The 5,000-nt window shown below is 54.8% G+C and overlaps 1 non-coding gene across 1 annotated transcript in view; it reads left to right on the top strand.

Moving 5' to 3' along the window:
- Window positions 1-4,031: 4,031 nt before the first annotated feature.
- LOC126149892 (small subunit ribosomal RNA) overlaps window positions 4,032-5,000 on the top strand; it is a 1,909-nt gene continuing 940 nt past the window's right edge. Inside the window, exon 1 of the ribosomal RNA XR_007531151.1 lies at window positions 4,032-5,000. This exon is cut by the window's right edge and continues 940 nt beyond it. This is a non-coding gene — a ribosomal RNA (small subunit ribosomal RNA).

Here is a 5,000-nt window from a genome sequence, read left to right as displayed (position 1 = left end):
GGCGTGTATGATTTTCATGTATTTGCAACGCTGGGCAGTGTTATAGATCTAGAACGAGTAACGGGAGGGTAGGAAAATAGTACGACGTGTTCTTCCGTGAATAACGCATGGTCAACGGTTCGCGCACGCCCTCTGGTCCCGACGACGGCAACGTCCACAATAAACAGACCATACCGCCATCTGTGGGATACCCAGGCGTCTTATTTCGTGAAGACACCATGCCGACCTCTATGGGACGATGGTGACACCGCCGCCCACAGGCGCAACACAGCCATCTATGGGAATGTGACCAAACTACATTGCCATCCGGCCCAGAAACGACACCTCCATCTACAGGAATCGAACGAAACTACGCCAACCATACCTCCAAAACACGGCACCGCCATCTATGACAATGTGACGAAACCACATGCAATAGCTCCATCTACGCGAATCGGACGACACTACGTCCACCATGTCGAGCGCACCACCAAAAATACCGCCATCTGCAGGTCTCCCGCAACATGGCCTGCTGCACCGACGATACTGCCATCTATGAGACGACAAGCCGACGACGACATCGCTAGGGCCCACAGTGCCCATTTTCCGACGCCACCCACAAAGCCTGCATCATCTGTCCACCACAGGAGCCCCAACGCCAGTGCCTGCGCCGCACGAAGTCGTCGACCGATCATCGCTCCGCTCCACTCCACTCGCACCCGCACCCGCAAGTGCCCCACCCCAACCGCCCAAATCGCAACTCCAGCGGATGAACGGCGGACTCTTCCCGCACTCGTAACGTGCAATCCACCCCTATATCATGCGTTTCATGAAGAGTTATATCCAATATGCCATATTCCCGCTGTCCCTATACATGCTCTAAGTAGCTCGCTTGCTACAGCAGCAGCAGCACCACGTCCGCGCGCTTCCCTGGGGGCACTGAACCGCAGGACGCGAGACCCCACGCCCAGTGGCAAACAGGACTCCTCTCACAATATAGACGGTCACTACCCCGCACAACGATGACGGTGTGGGGGCCATTTTACGACACCGCTTCCTGCGGTGCCAACGCTGTCGTAGAGTCGATACGCCATCTTTGGTAGAAGGCAACCATTCCGCTGTAAATGAGTACGTCGCTCGTAGTTCAGTCACCTCGCAGCACTGCTCAGTAAACTATGCAGGCCCACATAGATAGATCAAATACGCAAATGCCCCTATACATGCTGAACGTCTGTGCAAACAAAAGGAACCACACGTCACCCACACACTCTATCACACACTACTCTCTGCCTGTAACAGACACAGATGCAATAATTAAGCACCACCATGGACCAACGTCCGGTGCATCCTATCCGCCACAGTACACCAACCAGACTATGATAACCAGGCCACGAGGTCCAATCATAAAACAGAATATCCCACTCGTCCGACAACCACAATTGCTCAGATAAGCCACCAACACCCACACATGTCCCACACAGGGGTGCACCCAACATCACCACACTGCCTCGTCTTACAGAACAAACACACTGGCAGGAATGAAACACACAGGTCTGCCGCAACCTCGGACACGGCGCGCCCCCTCTCACTACCGAAAAGCGCATCCCAACGTGACATACCTCCTTTGACACACTGACGCTGCCTCGGGCATCCACTTCCTACGGTCAATATGAACGAACCTCGCCCCGCCCCCCCCCCCCCCCCACCAACACGCCATCCCATACCACAATGTGTACCGTACCCAAACCTAACGTGTACTGTACTACAACGCAATGTGTACCAAAACACAACCCAGTTTGTACCTTAACCTAACCTATGTCACCTTAACCTAACCTATGTCACCTTAACCTAACCTATGTCACCTTAACCTAACCTATGTCACCTTAACCTAACCTATGTCACCTTAACCTAACCTATGTCACCTTAACCTAACCTATGTCACCTTAACCTAACCCATCTTGCACCTTAACCTAACCTATGTCGCCTTAACCTAACCTCTGTTGCACCTTAACCTAACCTGTGTTGCACCTTAACCTAACCTGTGTTGCACCTTAACCTAACCTGTGTTGCACCTTAACCTAACGCAATTTGCACCGCAATGTAACGCAATTTGCACCGCAATGTAATGCAATTTGTACCGCAATCTACCCCAAGTTGTACCGCAATCTACCCCAAGTTGTACCGCAATCTACCCCAAGTTGTACCGCAATCTACCCCAAGTTGTACCGCAATCTACCCCAAGTTGTACCGCAATCTACCCCAAGTTGTACCGCAATCTACCCCAAGTTGTACCGCAATCTACCCCAAGTTGTACCGCAATCTACCCCAAGTTGTACCGCAATCTACCCCAAGTTGTACCGCAATCTACCCCAAGTTGTACCGCAATCTACCCCAAGTTGTGCCGCAATCTACCCCAAGTTGTGCCGCAATCTACCCCAAGTTGTGCCGCAATCTACCCCAAGTTGTGCCGCAATCTACCCCAAGTTGTGCCGCAATCTACCCCACGTTGTGCCTTAACCTAACCCACGTTGTGCCTTAACCTAACCCACGTTGTGCCTTAACATAACCCACGTTGTGCCTTAACATAACCCACGTTGTGCCTTAACCTAACCCACGTTGTGCCTTAACCTGCTCTGTAAATGGCATATGACACGTTACATTAATGTATTGTTGTCCAACCGCAACCCGCTCAGAATGTTGTGTACACAGCTACGTGTCATCTCCCCATAACAGCTGTATTGCAGTGTGGTACGCCATAGAGACGTGTGGGAGTAATGGACGCAGTGGATGGCGATCAGCATGAGCCGTCTGTTCATGTAGTGGCGCGTGTATGCAGACATAGTAGTCTCTTCTCACACAATGTGATAGCACGGTGTCCCGCGTTCCACATCTGCGACATGCTACAGAGGCTGGTTGACAGTTCGTCGCGCAATGGACATCGCATACGTACGGGGGCACCTTCCACGTGCCCTCTAGTCGGGCACATTTTGTTGCGTGGATGTGAGCGGATGTAGTGTGTCTTGACACCTGACAGGCAGGCATGCAATAATAGTTGACTTTGCAAACGGGGATGGACGTGGACGTGTACGTTTACTGGTGACGTTACGCAAATGAACAACTGGTAACCCGTTGTGGTGCGGTTGATCTTGCTGGAGGTACATCTGTGAGGGCAACGATCGGTACAGCTATGACGCGGTTGTGTCAGCGATACCCACCACACCAATGAACGTGAATGTGGATCTGGGTGTGAAGCGATACGCGGCTGTGGGTGGGTGGGACTGTCCCCGGCCGGTGAGGGGGGGCCGCCCGGCGTGCTGGCCGCGCGGTGCGTGGGCGCACGCGCTACAGCCGGCTGGTGGGGGCGCCCAGTGGCAGGCGCGCCGGCCGACGGACGCGGCAGGCGGCGCAGCTGCGCGCCGGGGCACCCTGCGCGCGGCGCCGTGCAGCCAAAGTGGGTCCTCGCCGGCCCGGTGCGAAGCGCGGTGGACATCTGCAGTGTGCTGGTCCGATTGAGGACTGTGTGCGTTGAGGATGCGCCGCCGCCCGGCACTCGGCGCCGCGACGCCGTCTGCTGCTCGGTCGCCCCAGCGGTTCTCGCTGGTGGTTTGTATCGCAGTTGTGCAGACGTGTTGGCACGTGCGCTGTGCTGGGAGAGTTCGCTTCGGCACCCACGTGGGGCCTTTGCCCTTCTGTGGCGCTGGCGTTGGAGCTGCCGGTCACCGTAGGTGGCGCGTGTTGTCTCCCGCCGGCAATGCCACGACAGCACGCTCCCGGGCCTCTGTCGGCAGCGGCAAGCTCAGTTGGGAGCACGGGTGGTCGCACCTAAAGCGTCTACTCGCCTAACTCCGGGCGATTGCGCCTCTCTCGAACCCGACCAAGTACTTAGGACGGCGCTGCGCGCCGCCGGGACCTGAGAGGGTTTCGAGGTGTATTGTGCAGGGGAGCTCAGCCTCCTCCTGTTTGCAGAATAATTGAGCGGACGCTTGCGTGTTCGCGCGGGCCCCCGGGACACACTCCCGGGCGGCCGGCTGCTCAGCTCTAGTTGACGCAGCTCCCTGGTTGATCCTGCCAGTAGTCATATGCTTGTCTCAAAGATTAAGCCATGCATGTCTCAGTACAAGCCGCATTAAGGTGAAACCGCGAATGGCTCATTAAATCAGTTATGGTTCCTTAGATCGTACCCACGTTACTTGGATAACTGTGGTAATTCTAGAGCTAATACATGCAAACAGAGTCCCGACCAGAGATGGAAGGGACGCTTTTATTAGATCAAAACCAATCGGTCGGCTCGTCCGGTCCGTTTGCCTTGGTGACTCTGAATAACTTTGGGCTGATCGCACGGTCCTCGTACCGGCGACGCATCTTTCAAATGTCTGCCTTATCAACTGTCGATGGTAGGTTCTGCGCCTACCATGGTTGTAACGGGTAACGGGGAATCAGGGTTCGATTCCGGAGAGGGAGCCTGAGAAACGGCTACCACATCCAAGGAAGGCAGCAGGCGCGCAAATTACCCACTCCCGGCACGGGGAGGTAGTGACGAAAAATAACGATACGGGACTCATCCGAGGCCCCGTAATCGGAATGAGTACACTTTAAATCCTTTAACGAGTATCTATTGGAGGGCAAGTCTGGTGCCAGCAGCCGCGGTAATTCCAGCTCCAATAGCGTATATTAAAGTTGTTGCGGTTAAAAAGCTCGTAGTTGGATTTGTGTCCCACGCTGTTGGTTCACCGCCCGTCGGTGTTTAACTGGCATGTATCGTGGGACGTCCTGCCGGTGGGGCGAGCCGAAGGCGTGCGACCGCCTCGTGCGTGTTCGTGCGTCCCGAGGCGGACCCCGTTGAAATCCTACCAAGGTGCTCTTTATTGAGTGTCTGGGTGGGCCGGCACGTTTACTTTGAACAAATTAGAGTGCTTAAAGCAGGCAAGCCCGCCTGAATACTGTGTGCATGGAATAATGGAATAGGACCTCGGTTCTATTTTGTTGGTTTTCGGAACCCGAGGTAATGATTAATAGGGACA

This window comes from Schistocerca cancellata, unplaced genomic scaffold (assembly GCF_023864275.1).
Source record: "Schistocerca cancellata isolate TAMUIC-IGC-003103 unplaced genomic scaffold, iqSchCanc2.1 HiC_scaffold_956, whole genome shotgun sequence".
NCBI lineage: Eukaryota > Metazoa > Arthropoda > Insecta > Orthoptera > Acrididae > Schistocerca > Schistocerca cancellata.
Note: the sequence above shows the minus strand (reverse complement) of the source record. Positions and strands in the feature narration are given on the sequence as shown.